This window comes from Eptesicus fuscus, chromosome 1, assembly GCF_027574615.1.
Source record: "Eptesicus fuscus isolate TK198812 chromosome 1, DD_ASM_mEF_20220401, whole genome shotgun sequence".
Taxonomy (NCBI): Eukaryota; Metazoa; Chordata; class Mammalia; order Chiroptera; family Vespertilionidae; genus Eptesicus; species Eptesicus fuscus.
This window is the reverse complement of record NC_072473.1, coordinates 51,131,063-51,146,141: the sequence shown is the minus strand read 5'-3', so window position 1 is coordinate 51,146,141 and position 15,079 is coordinate 51,131,063. Positions and strand designations below refer to the sequence as shown.

At 42.1% G+C, this 15,079-nt stretch overlaps 1 non-coding gene across 1 annotated transcript; it reads right to left on the bottom strand.

The window, feature by feature from the left end:
• Nucleotides 1-10,131: 10,131 nt before the first annotated feature.
• Nucleotides 10,132-10,217, bottom strand: MIR9235B (microRNA mir-9235b). The gene has a single exon (NR_128936.2). It is a non-coding gene; the product is annotated as a microRNA mir-9235b (primary transcript).
• Between the last annotated feature and the right edge of the window lie 4,862 nt (nucleotides 10,218-15,079).

Below are 15,079 nucleotides of genomic sequence, written 5' to 3'. Positions count from 1 at the left end.
TATGTATGTATACTATTTTGAGTTTATTCTTGTGTAAGAAGGTGGTCTAGTTCCAGTTTGTTGCAGGTATTTGTCCAATTTTCCCAATACCCTTTATTGAATAGACAATATTTACTCCCTTGTATATTTTTCCCTTCTTTGTCAAATATTAATTTACTCTAAATGCATGGGTTGATTTCTGGGCTCTCTATTCCATTCTGTTGATCTATAGGTCTGTTTTTATGCCAGTACCAGGCTGTTTTGATTACTCTGACCTTGTAGTGTAATTTGATATCAGGTAGTATAATTCTTCCAACTTTGTTTTTCTTTCTTTCTTTTTTAGATATATTTTTATTGATTTCAGCGAGGAAGGGAGAGGGAGAGAGAGATAGAAACATCAATGATGAGAGAGAATCATTGATCGGCTGCCTCCTGCACGCCCCCTATGGGGGATCGAGACCACAACCCAGGCATGTGCCCTTGACCGGAATCAAACCCTGGGACCCTTCAGTCCACAGGCCGATGCTCTATCCTGAGCCAAACCGGCTAAGGCTGTTTTTATTTCTTGAAATTGCTGTGGCTATTCAGGGTCGTTTGTAGTTCCATATAAATTTTTGGAAGCTTTGTTCTAGTTCTGTGAAATATGTCATTGGTATCTTCATAGGAATTGTGTTGAATCTATAGAATGCTTTGGGTTGTATGGGTATTTTGATGATGTTAATTGTTCCTATCTATGAAGACAGTATGTGCTTCCACTTATTTGTATCTTATTCAATTTCTTCAATGTCTTATAATTTTCTGAGCACAGGTCTTTTACATCCATGGTTAAATTTATTCCTAGGTCTTTCTTTCTTTCCTTCTTTTTTTTTTTTTTTTTTGAAGCAATTGTGAATGGAAATCTTTTTCTTAGTTTCCCTTTCTGATAGTTCATTATTGGTAAAAATGCAACTGATTTCTGGATATTTATTTTGTATCCTACCACTTTACTGAATTCATTTATTAGTTCTAGAAGTTTTTTCATGAAATATGTAGGGTTCTATATATACAGTATCATGTCATCTGCAATTAATGACAGCTTTACTTCTTTCTTTCCAATTTGGATGCCTTTTATTTCTTCCTCTTGTCTGATTGCTGTGGCTAAGAGTTCCAGTATTATGTTAAATAAGAGTGATGAAAACGAGCATCCCTATCTTGGTCCCAATTTTAAGGGAAACACTTTTAATTTTGGTCTGTTGTGTATAATGCTGGCTGTGGGTTTCTCATAGATGTCTTTTATTATATTGAGGTATGTTCCATCTATTCCCACTTTCATGAGAGTTTTATCATAAATGGGTGCTGGATTTTTTCAAATGTTTTTTTGCATCTATTGATATTTATCCTTCATTTGGTTTGTGTGGTGTATTACATTTATTGATTTGGGTATATTGTACCAACTTTGCATCCCCAGAATTAATCCCACTTGGTCATGCAGTATAACCCTTTTAATGTATTGCTGGATTCTGTTTGCTAATATTTTTTGAGGATTTTAGCATCTATGTTCATCAGGGATATTGGCTTATAATTTCTTTTCTTTGTAGTGTCTTTACCTGATTTTAGAATTAAGATAATTTTAGCCTTGTAAAATGAGCTCAGGAGTCTTCCCTTCTCTTGAATTTTTTGAAATAGTTTGAGAAGATTATGTGTTAGTTCTTCTCTGAATGTTTTTTTTAAAGTTCTCCTGTGAAGCCATATAGTCCAGGACTTGTTTGATGGAAGTTTTTTTTATTCTTAACTAGTGACCTGGTACACGAAATTCGTGCACATTAAAAGGGAATTAATTAGAGGAAATATTTTATATTGCTATCTGCCCTTTCTCTATAATAGAAGTGTCAGAGAAGAAAGAAAATTAGTAAAATGTATATGAAAATCTCCCTCCTGTCAGAGTCTGGGGTGCACCGTGGGACCCAGAGTCAAGTCCCTGCCCACCCGCGTGAGCCTCAAAATCGCGTGAGACCCAGACCTGGCTGGCCCCACCCCCGCCAAGCCCTGCAGGGTGGGGGGCACAGCCTCAGGTCCCTCAGCCCAGTGCTGGGCAGGGGACGCAGCCTCAGGTTCCCCATCAAGCCCCACCGGGTAGGGGGGATGCAGCCTCAGGTCTCCTGTTAATCCCCACTGGGCGAGGTGTATGGCCTCAGGTCCCCCGGCCCTGGCACTGGGGCAGGGGACATGGCCTCAGGTCCCCCAGCCTGGTGCGAGGGCACAAGGGTGTGAGGGCGTGATGACCATTTGCATATTAACTCTTTATTATATAGGATGCTTCAATTGTATTAGTTGTAATAAATCTATTCATATTTTTCTGATTGTTCCTGATTCGGTTTTGGAAGGTTGTATTTTTCTAGGATTTTTTTTTTTCATTTCGTCCAGGTGATCCAGATTCTTGACATATAGTTGTTCATAGTATTTTTTACACTCTTTTGTATTTCTGTGGTGTCAATTGTTACTTTACCTCTTGAATCTCTAATTTTATGTATTTGGGTTCTCTCTGTTTCTTGATGAGTCTGGCTAAAAGTTCATCAATCTTGTTTATCTTTTCAAAGAACCAGCCCTTGGTTTTATTCATCATATATATATATATATTAGTTTGTATGTCATTTATTTCTACTCTAATCTTTATTATTTCCTTCATTCTACTCACTTTGGGCTATGTTTGCTGTTCCTTCTCTAGTTCCTTTAGGTGTAAAGTTAGATTATTTACTTGAGATTTTTCTTTCTTATTGAGATATGCCTGTATTGGTGTGAATTTCCCTTTTAGGACAGCTTTCACTGTGTCCTATAAGTTTTGGGTTGTGTGTTCCTTTTCATTTGTCTCAAGGTATCTTTTGATTTTTTCCTTTATCTCATTATTGACCCATTCATTTTTTAATAACATGTTATTTAACCTCCATGTGTTTGTGTGTTGTTCAGTTTTTTTCTTATATTTGATTTCTAGTTTCATACCATTGTGGTCAGAGAAGATGCTTGATAAGATTTTGATCTTCAGAAATTTATTGAGACTTGTTGTATGTCTTAATGTGTGGTCTATTCTAGAAAATGTCCCATGTGCACCTGAAAATAATGTATATACTGCTGCTTTGAGTTGAAACACTATGAAGATATCAATTAAATTCTTCTGATCTAGTATGTCATTTAAGGTTACTGTTTCATTATTTTCTGTATGAAAGATCTATCTAGTAATGTCAATGGTGTGTTAAAATCCTCTAGTGTGACTGCATTAATGTCTATCTTTCCCTTTATGTCCATTAACATTTGGTTTATTTATTTAGGTGCTTCTTTGTTGGGTGCATAAATGTTTACAAGGCTTATATCCTCTTGTTGGATTTCTCCCTTTATCTTTATGTAGTGTCCTTTGTCTCTTATTTTGGCCTTTGTTTTAAAGTCTATTTTGTCTGATATAATTATTCCTTTTTAACATTCCTTTTTAACGTGAGCCTTTTTAACATTTCCATTTGCATTAAATATTTTTTTCATTCCTTTACTTGCAGTCTGTATCTGTTGCTCTGAGGTGGGTCCCTTGTACCAGTAGATGGCTTATATATGGGTCTTGTTTTATTATCTGATATAATTATTCCTTTTTAACATTCCTTTTTAACGTGAGCCTTTTTAACATTTCCATTTGCATTAAATATTTTTTTCATTCCTTTACTTGCAGTCTGTATCTGTTGCTCTGAGGTGGGTCCCTTGTACCAGTAGATGGCTTATATATGGGTCTTGTTTTATTATCAGTCAGCTACCCTATGCCTTTTTATTGGAGTAGTTAAGCCATTTATATTTAGAGTGATTATTGACAGGTATGTAATTATTGCCATTTTATTCTTTTAATTCTGTTCCTGTTTTCTTTTTACCCTTCTTTTCTTCCTCCTCCACTTCTTCCTCCTTTTTAAAAAAAATGTTTTTATTGATTTCAGAGAGGAAAGGAGAGGAAGAGAGAGATAGAAACATCAATGATGAGAGAGAATCATTGACCGGCTGCCTCCTGCACACCCCCTACTGGGGATTTAGTCCGCAACCCAGGCATGTGCCCTGTCTGGGAATGGAACCATGACCTCTTGGCTCATAGGTCATTGCTCAATCATTGAGCCACACCAGCTGGGCTGTATGTCCTTTTTCATGCTGTTGAAGCTCTCACTAAGTTTCATGAAGGGTTCACTTAGTTCCTTGAGCATCCATGTAACCACTTTTTTTGAACTCTATATCTGGTAAATTGCTTGCCTCCATTTCATTTAGCTCTTTTTCTGAATATTTCTTCTGTTCTTTCATTTGTGGCATATTCTTTGTCTCCCCATTTTGGCTGCCTCTTTGTGTTTGTTTCTATGTATTAGGTACATCTGCTGTTCTCTCATTCTTGGTAGGTTGGCCTTATGTAGTAGGTATACTGAGGGACTCAGTGGCACAGTCTCCTTGATCACCTGAGCTGGGTGCTCTAGAAATGTCCCTTGCGTGGATTATGTGAGCTCTCATTATGTAATTGAATCTTTTAAATATTTTATTTTTTCTATCACCATTTAACCCCTTATACCTCCACCTATCTCCCCTCACCCCCACAATCACCACACTGTTGCCCATGTCTATGAGTTCTCTCTCTTTGTAATTGAATCTTGATATACCCATTCATGCATGGGATTGACCTTAAGGCTGGCTGACTGTGAAAATTGAACCTAACGACAGTACAGGAACTTTTGTGCAGGTGCTAGACACCCAAAGCCCAATTCACCTCAGCAGAGTCTGGTGTCTCCCCAGACCTCCCTTTAGATATGCCACTTGTGAAGCTAATTGGACCCTGCTCTGATGTTATCTGAATCTGGCCACTTGATATTTCTGTTCTGGGACTTTTTAGGAGGGAGTCTGGTGCAGGTCAGTGTCAGACAGCACTGCCTGTGACTTGTCCTGGGCACACTGGATGGAGTTATAAAGAGATCCACAGTTTGTGTTTGCCTCTTCTGGGCCTTGGTGTGTGTGGGAAGGACCCAGCTGTGTGCCAAAGCTGGCTTCCACCAGCACTGAGCTCGGGGGCAGTGCAGCAAAAGGCCCAAGACACCCCAAGGTCTACCTCCACCTACTGGCTGCCTATTAGGCTCAGTCACTGAAAGAGCCTCTGGAGGACTTGAGTTGCATGAGGTAGGTTCTTAGTTAGTCACCCAGGTAACTGTGAGTGGTGTTCAAAAGAGTGGAACAGGTTCAAACTTGGTGCCAGGGCTGGGTCTGAGGCGATTCAACAAAAGTCCCAGTGTATAACAAGTCTAGCTGTGCCCTCCTGGGTGATCGCAGACTTTTATGGTAGGGTGAGATCAGAAGAGTTTATCAGGCAAAAACAGACCAAGATTTGGTTGTGTAAAAGGAAGGTTCTTCACTGGTTGGGCATGTAAGGGAAAAATGGCCCTTGTCCTGGAGCCATACAACTCAGTCCATCCCAGATTCTGTCAGGAGCCCAAGCTCAGCAGGGTGGTGCTGCCAGGAGCCTGGAAGGTGAGGTTAGTGGATCTCCTGTGAGTGGAAGGCACCAGTCAGGTTCATGGGAAAGTGGGGGAAATGGCCTCCACCCCAAAGCCATCCAAGTTAGTCACTGACACCCCTTGAGTTTGCTTAGACCTCTATACCCTGGCCCAGGCAGCTGACTCCTCAGTAGGGCATGAGCTCTGTAGGGTTTGGCAATAGGGAGTGTAGATGGTGGAGCTATTGAATTTCCCTAGGCTGATGCCATAAGGGAGGGGGAGTGCTACAACCATGAAAGATGGTGTCTGTGGTGTGGGAGAGGGATTCGGTACAGGGATTCTGGCAGTTTTCCCTTCAGTTCTCTCCCCAGAGCCACAAACTCCAGTCTCTCCTCACACAGCTCTAGTTTGGTCCACCTCCCTCTGCTGGAGCCCAGTGAACTAGATTTCATGCATTGTCCCTTTAAGAGGGTGCCTGTTTCTCTAGTAGACTATCGTCTCTCTCTGGCCAACTGAATTTCTGCTTATTTTCATAGCCAGATTTTAAGTGAGCACCTCTTCCTGGCTCTGGCATTCTGGGCAGAGGAGCCTTGCATGGGATTGAGCCCCATACACACCTCTAGGGGAATGTTTACAACTAAGATATCCCTCTGGAATTTCTCCCTCTACCCTTGGGAGCAGAGCCAGTCCTTTTTTGTTTATGCCCTTTCCACCAGTCTCTGTGTAGCTCTTTCTATAAATCCTTGATTATAAGACATATTCAACTGGTCTTAAATTGGTTATTCAGGTTGATTGTTCTATAATTTAGTTGTAATTCCAGTTTGGTCCTGGGAGTAGGTGAGTGGACCTTGCTCCTACTCTGCTGCCATCTTGGATCTCTGGTTTGCATGTTTTAGTAATAAATATTTTTAAATTAAGGCATGAACATTTTTTAGACATAATGCTATTGTACACTTAAGAGACTACAGTATATTGTACACACAAGTTTTATATGCACTGAGAAACCAAAAAGTTCATGTGACTAGCTTTATTGCAATATTTGCTTTATTGTGGTGATCTGGAATCTAACTTACAATAGCTCCAAGGTATGACTGTATATGCAATAGCATCAAAAAGAAATGGTGGCATATCCAGTGGCAGAAGGGGTCAACAACGTGTAATTGCAAAGGAACAGTCTCAGTGAAAACTTCCCAAAAGGTCTTGTATTGATTCTTTCAGTTGTTGATTTGTAACTTCATTCATTTATCCTTCTACCTTTCAAAAAGTTATTGGACCCTCATCAGCAGATATGTGGATTAAAAAACTATGGTACATCTACACAGTGAAATACTACGCAGCTGTAAAAAAAGAAAGAATTCTTACATTTGCAACAGCATGGATGTACCTGGAGAGCATTATGCTAAGTGAAATAAGCCAGTTAGAGAAAGATAAGTATCATATGATCTCACTCATTTGTGGAATATAATGAACAACATAAACTGATGAATAAAAATAAATCCAGAGACATAGAAACATTGAACAGACTGTCAAACCTCAGAGGGAAGGCAGGGGAGGCAGGTAGAGATCAACCAAAGAACTTGTATGCATATAAGCATAACCAGTGGACATATAGCAGGGTGAAGGCCTGGGCTGGGGGGCGGGGGCAGGCTGGGAGAGGTCAATGGGAGGGAAAGGGGACATATGTAATGCTTTCAACAATAAAGAATTAAAAAAAGAAAAAATTATTGGGCACTGGCCCTAGGCACTCAGAGCTCACAGATCTTTCATTAACTCTGAACTAATGAATGAATACTTAGGAGTCCAAATCCAGTAGGCAACCCTGACAAACATCTTAACCTTTCTTTTCATATAGTTTGACTCTGTCAGTTTAGGACTGTTGTTTTTCCTCTCTGAACATATCTCAAATTAACTCTAGGAATATAAGCTTGGCTTGACTTAAATATTCTTTATTGCAATGGCCACTGAAATATAAGCTTCCACAAATGGACTCCTTTGCAAATCTATAAAATTTATAGAAATAATAGTTGAGACACCAAGTCCATGCCTGAGCAAAATAAGCTGCCCTTAGCAATATGACAAATTCCTGGCTACTAAGAGGAAAGAAACTGGTAGTCCAGAGGAGCTACATGACCTAAATGTCACTACTACCCACTAGAACTTGGGACCAAACGCCTTAGTCCTGCAACACCTGGTGTGACACTCCTAGTTTAGGAGAACTCCACTTGGTTTAACCCCCAGTCTTTGGAAAGTTATGGCCATTATCTTTTCTCAGCTTCTACAGCTGACTCAAAAGGTCAGAACTAGAAGGCACTTTTGAGAATACCTAAGTTCAACCTATTCATTTTTCAGAAGAAAAAAACTAAAGTCCAGAAAGGCTAATTATCATGCCCATCAAGTTATGAATTAATTAGACTAGAACAAATTCCTCTTCCCTTCTTTCACCACAAGCCACTAACTTATGTATCTATACCTGACAATCAAAAGCATTTTCAAACATATGAATTACTTTTATTTTACTTCTGCTGAACCATAAGCAGAAAACAGGAAATTAGAAATCACTGACCTTGCTTCTGACATCTAGTTCAGTTTTAAACCAACCCCCAATAATTTTCCTAGTTTGTACTCTGTCTTTAGGTAGTCCTCCATTTTTCCCAGTTTCACTCCTATATTCAAACAGCTGATTACAAATTCTCACCTTACACTGACTGTTTCAGAATCCCATCACCAAAAGGATCTGTATAACTGATCTTAATTCTTCAATTAGTAACATTTATTTCTAAAGAAGCATTGCCAAGCTGTCTCTTAAATGCACTTTATAATTTTTAAATTTGATGGAGAAATGAAAAGTTTCTAGTACAAATGTTTTCTACATAAAGTTACTGATTAAGGTCAAAACCCACTGGCAGAACTACCACTTGACTTATGAGGACCACACCAACCTCTGAAGAGATGATCAGTCCTATTCTGGCCAAGTCAGGGCTTTCTTTCTGCAGATTCTAGTGGGGCCAAAAACTTGCTATCAAAGTAATTTGTTCTTCCAAAAATGTATTTTGTGGAAGCTAGAGAACAGAATTCTGAGAAGAGCTTGCCGGAGAAATAATTGGTTTAAGTTATGGCTAATATAATTGCTGTTTTGAATTCTTCTCCTTAAAAAAGTTAAATAAAATATCATGGTAGAGAGTTTAAAATGCTCAAGAAAAGGAGAAACCAAGATGGCAGTGTAGGTAAATGCACGTACTCACCTACAATGAGAGAAATAAAGAAAAAAGTACATCACAACTGGTAGGAGGGGTAGAAGCATGGAACAGGCTGGTTCAACACCCAAGTGTGCCATTTTTCTTTAATCAGAAGGGATATCTCTGCTGCAGAACCCCCCAACTCCTCACAATGAGGCACAAGGGGTCCCAACCCCACACAGACCCTCAGCTCAGGGTTCCACACTGGGAAGAGAAGTCCCCATAACTTTGGACTGTAAAAAGCAGCAGGGATTGTGGCTGAGGGACACAGAGGCTGCTGGAGACTCAGGCGGTCCTCTTAAAAGCCCAGTCCACAAACTTACTTGGACTTGATCCCTCTGGGCTCCAGCGCTGGGGCAGCAGCTTGAAAGGAACCAGGGACATTCAGGCAGGAACTGGATTTTCTGGCATTGGAGCAAGAACTCAGGGGTGGATTTAACACAGACAAGAGTGCTCACAGGGTTCATTGTTCCTCTGCTGAGACCTCCCCATTTGCAGAGCTGACTGGCATCCATCTCTGAGTCTCCATCAGCCTGCTCTAGTGATTCCCTGAGACCCCACCCTATCTAATTTGAAGACCCACCCAACTTGTGTGCAGTGGCTTTTCCATATGAATGGCCTGTCCATGCTCAGGCTCCAGACTTTGCTAAAATCTCTCAAACAAGCTGAAGCTGGGTCAGGGGCCCCCAAACCTATCAATAAAAGGCCCAAGATCAAGCACTAGCAAGGCCCTGCCTTGCTTCACAGCTGGGCTTTGCCTGAGCACTTCCAAACCTGATACAAATAGGAGGAATCTGCAGATCTCTCTATAGCTCCTGCTGGGTGGCCCCAGGCAGTGGCTGACTATGCACGCCCCCCCCCCCCTGGAGACCCAAGAGTCAGTTCACCTGGTGGACAGCTTCAGACCATACCAGATTACAACTGTACACATCCACAAGCGACACTCTCAAGGGGAATACTCATTGAGCACCAAAGACCCACTGAAGTAAGTCCTGCTCCATAGGGGTATCCCCTGCACAGCTGCTCTTCTACTGTAGTCATAGCTGGTCCTTACAGCCAATTGGCCTGGAGGTCAATTCCTCCCAGTGATAACAACAGCAATCAAGTCTCAACTACAACAAGGCTGTGCACACAGTCCACACAGGGGCACACCTAGAGTGCCCAGCTCAGGTGACTGGAGAGGCTGAGCCACTGGACCCTACAGGATGCCTACTACACAAAGTCACTCAACCAATTCCAGGAGACATAGCAGCTCTTCCTAATACATAGAAACACAGGGAAGCAGCCAAAATGGGGAGACATAGAAACATGTCACAAATGAAAGAAATGGAAACAAGGAAACTACTGGATACAGAGTTTAAAACAATGGTTATAAAGTTACTCAAGGATCTTAAGGAGAGCTTCAAGGGACATAATCAGAACTTCAGGGGCTTAGGGAGACTTTCAGGAACTTAGCAAGGGAACCAAGATGGTAGCATGGGAAAATGCATGTACTTGCCACTTCCCACAGCCACATCAAAATTACAACTAAAATACAAAATAACCATCCTCCAGAACCACCTGAAATCTGGCTGAATGGAAGTCCTACAACCAGAGAAGTAAATAATAAAGCACATTGAGAGTGGTAGGAGGGGCAAAAGCATGGAATGGGCTGGAATGACACCCACGTGTGCCATTTTCTTAATCGGGAGGAACATCATCTCTACAGAGGCCACTGGTGAGGAGCAAGGGATCCCAGCCCACACCAGACCCCAAGTCCAGGTTCCCAGAGCTAGGAAGAGTAAATACGCAACTATGGGCTGTAAATACGTAACTATGGGCTATAAAATTGGGGTCCAGTGACACAGAGGCTGCTATAGATCCAGCTGTTCCTCTTAAAGAGCCAGAACATGAACTCAGCTTACAAGGTCCTGCTTCCTCTGAGCTCAAGCACCAGGGCAAGGCTCTGGGGGACCCAGACATATATGAGGAGGAACTGGATTGTATCGCATCAGGGCAGTAACTTGGGGGTGACTTTTTCACAGATGGAGGTGCTAGCAGGGGTCATTGTTCTTATGCCTCAGGACTGACTGGCAGCCATTTCTGTTTGCTCCACCCTGGTTATTCCCTGAGACCCCGCCCCATCCAATTTGCAATGGCTTTTGCATATGAATAGTGTGACCAGGCTCAGGCTTCAGACTTTGCTAAAATCTCTCAAACAAACTGCACCTGGGTCAGAGAGCCCCAAACTTATCAATAAAAGGCCACTTTACTACACAAAGCCACTCTACCAACTCAAGGAAACAGCAGCTCTACCCAACACATAGAAACAAACACAGGGAAGCAGCCAAAATGTGGAGACAAAGACACATGTCACAATTGAAAGAAATGGAAGAAAGCAAACTACTTGATATAGAGTTCAAAACCACTGTTATAAGGTTACTCAAGAATCTTCATGAGCCCTACAAGGGACTTAGTGAGACTTTCAAGGATCTTAGTAAGAATGCCAAAGACCTGGAGAAGGACTCGTCAGAAATTAAGTATACACTGACTGAAATAAAGAATAATTTACAAAGATCCAGCAGTAGAGGAGAGGATTCTGAGAATCAAATCAATGATTTGAAATATGAGGAAGCAAAAAATACCAAATCAGAAGAACAAAAAGAAAAAAAGAAAAAAAAATATGAAGATAGTGTAAGGAGCTTCTGAGACAACTTCAAGCATACCAACATTTGCATTATGGGGGTGCCAGAAGGAGAAGAGAGAGGGCAAGATATTGAAAACCTGTCTGAATAAATAATGACATAATACTTCTCCTCTCTGGTGAAAGAAATAGACTTACAAGTCCATGAAGCACAGAGAGTCCCAAACAAGAGGAACCCAAAGAGAACCATGCCACTATACATCATAATGAAAATGCCAAGGGCTAACGTCAAAGAGAGAATCTTAAAAAAATCAAGAGAAAAGCAGTTAATTATCTACAAGGGATCACCCATAAGACCGTTAGCTGATATCTCAACAGAAACTATGCAGGCCAAAAGGGAGTGGCAAGAAATATTCAAAGTGATGAAAACCAAGGAACTACAACCAAGATTACTCTACCAAGCAAAGCTATCATTTAGAATTGAAGGTCAGATAAAGAGCTTCACAGATGAGAAAAAGCTAAAGGAATTCATCATCACCAAACCAATATTATATGAAATATTGAAAGGTATTCTTTAACCTTTTGCACTCGGATGTCGAGTGTGACTCGACAAAGTTAGCATTAGAATAAAGGAATTGAGAAAAAAGCAAGCGAGTGCAAAGGGTTAAGAAGAGGAAGAAGAAAAAAAGATAAAAAATATGAACATTTGCCCTGACCGGTTTGGCTTGGTGGATAGAGCATCGGCCTGCAGACTGAAAGGTCCCGGGTTCGATTCCACTCAAGGGCAGGTACCTTGGTTGTGGGTACATCCCCAGTAGGGGGTGTGCAAGAGGCAACTAATCCATGTTTCTCTCTCATCGATGTTTCTAACTCTCTATCCCTTTCCCTTCCTCTCTGTAAAAAATCAATAAAATATATTTTAAAAATATGAATAATAAAAAGGCAATAAATACATATCTATCAACAATTGAATCTAAAAATAAATGAATAAGAAACCTAATGAACAATAAATTGGTGAATAAAATAGAATCAGAGGTATGGAAATGGAACAGACTGATCATTGTTAGAGGGAAGGGGGTGGGGGACAGGAAGAACCTAAACAAAGATCTTATATGCATATATGCATTACCTATGGACACAGACTTTAGGGTGGTGAAGGCCTGCAGTGGGGCAGGAACTGGTTGGAGGGGAAAATTGGGAGAAAAAAAGAGGGACATCTGTAATACTCTCAACAATAAAGTTTTTTTTTAAAAAAAGGATCCTAACAAGAATTTCAAAGACATGAAAAAGGACCAGTCATAGATTAAGCATACACTAACTTAAATAAATAATACTTTATAAAGATTCATCAGTAGAGGAGAGGATTCTGAGAATCAAATCCATGATTTGGAATATTAGGAAGCAAAAAACAGAAGAGAAAAAAGAAGAAAGAATCCAAAAATATGAAGATAGTGTAAGGAGCCTCTGGGACAACTTTAAGCACATCAACATTCACATTATGTGGGTGCCAGAAGGAGAAGAAAGAGAGCAAGATATTGGAAACCTATTTCTTGTTAAAAAAAAAAAAAAAAAAAAAGACTTACAAGTCCAGGAAGTGCAGAGAGTCTCAAACAAGAAGAACCCAAAGAGGCCCACACCAAGGCATAGCATAATTAAAATGCCAAGGGTTAAAGACAAAGAGAAATTCTTAAAAGCAGCAAGAGAAAAGCAGTTAGTTACCTACAAGGGAGCGCCCATATGACCGTCAGCTGATTGGAGGGAGGCAATGGAGGGGGGGAGGAGACATCTGTGATACTCTCAACAATAAAGATTTTAAAAAATATATCATGGTAGATCCTCAGGAGAAACCAAGATGGTGGCATAGGTAAACACCTAATCTGCTGCCTCGCACAATAATTTCAAAACTACAACTAAAAGACAGGAAAGCTGGCTGAGTGACAATTCTACAACTAGAAGGAAAGAGGAAAGCACATGGAGAATTAGAGAAGCTGAAAAAGGTTGAGGTACGGAGACATGCGTGCGGGCGGCTGACTGCCTGGCTGGCTTTCTCTAGCGGGAAGGAGACAAAAGCTCCCGACTGCACTGAACCCCAGTTCCGAATGCACTGAACCCCAGTTCCGGGTGAGACCCTGGGGACCCAGGCTTATATGGGGGGGAATCTGGACTGTCAGGCGGAAACTCAGGGGAGCTGCAAAAGGCAGAGGTCTGGAAGCGTGCGTGCAAGTGTGCGAAGAGAGGACTGACTGCTGAGTGTGCCGCTGGCTTTCCCTAGCTGGAGGGAACCGAAAGGTCCTGACTGCTCTGAATTCCAGTTCCAGGCGAGAATCTGGGAATCCAGATTCATTGGGGGAGAAACTGGACTGTCTGGCAGCGGGCGAAACTCGAGGGCGGCTTACTCTTAGAGGTGCTTGCAGCAATTACCAAGGGACACTGAGACCCAGGGGCCTAATAGGGCAGGGCTGACGGGAAGCCAAGACTGTCTGCTTAGCCCTGAGACTCTGCCCCATCCAAGCTGAGCACAGAGGCTTTTGCAATTTTGCAAGTCTTGTCTCATAAGGCTGTCTCCAGCAGTGAAGTTCTCCTGGTGTAGGCACAGCTGATCCTCACAACCAATTGGCCTAGAGGTCAATTCCTCCCAGTGATACCAACAACAATCAAGACTTAACTACAACAAGGCTGTACACACAGTCCACAAAGGGGTGCACCAAGAGTGTCCACCTCAGGTAACTGGGGAGGCCGAGCCACTGGGCCATATAGGACACCTAGCACACAAAGCTACCCTACCAACTCAGGGAAGCAGCGAAAATGCGGAGACAAAGAAACAGATCACAAACAAACAAAAATGGAGAAAAACAAACAACTGGGTATAGAGTTCAAAACCACAGTTATAAGGTTTTTCAAGAATTTCCTAGAAAAGGCTGATAAATTTGGCGAGACCCTTGAGTATATGAAAAGGGACCAACTAGAAATTAAACATACACTGACTGGAATAAAAAATATTATACAGAGACCCAACAGCAGACTAGAGGAACGCAAGAATCAAGTCAAAGATTTGAAATACAAAGAAGCAAAAAAGAAAAAAGATGGCGACCGGCAGGAAGGTAGGGAGGGAGAGAGTGTGAGTGAGGAACCCATAGAGGAGAGTGTAGACATGTGTGGTGTGTGTGTGTGTATGAGCTAGGGTCAGTTAGATTCTGAAGGTCTTCCAAGGGGCTGCCTAACCGGGCAGTCCTAGACGGCGGAGCCCCGCGCACATAGCGGACACTTCTCGGCGGCTGGTGCGGACTCGGAGACCACGCCATCTTGAGAAACAGAGCTGCCTGAGACTAGGATCCTGGCTTCAGACACAAACCAGGACCCTGCAGCCACTGGGGACAGAGAACTGCTATCACAGCTTCAGACCAACAAACAACAAGAATCCAGACTTCCCGGCAGCAGATTTCTGTGAGTCAAAGAGCCTATCCCCCACCCCACAGGCTCGTGGATAGTGCCATAGTAACTGATAGACCCGCCCCTCACCCAAGCTGCAGAGCGCCCACGCACAGACACGCTCCCCTTTAGGGAATTTGGTGCGTGGGACAGAAGCAGCTCCCCTTCAGGGAAATCTGACAGCACACACAGAGGCCTCCCCTTCAGGGAATTTGGGGGAATTTGGCTTGCAGGACACAGCTCCCCTTCGGGGAATCTTAGAGCGCGCACAGAGGGGCTCTCCTTTGGGGAATTTGGCTCACAGGACAGACTCCAACCCCCCTTCGGGGAATCTGGGAGAGTGC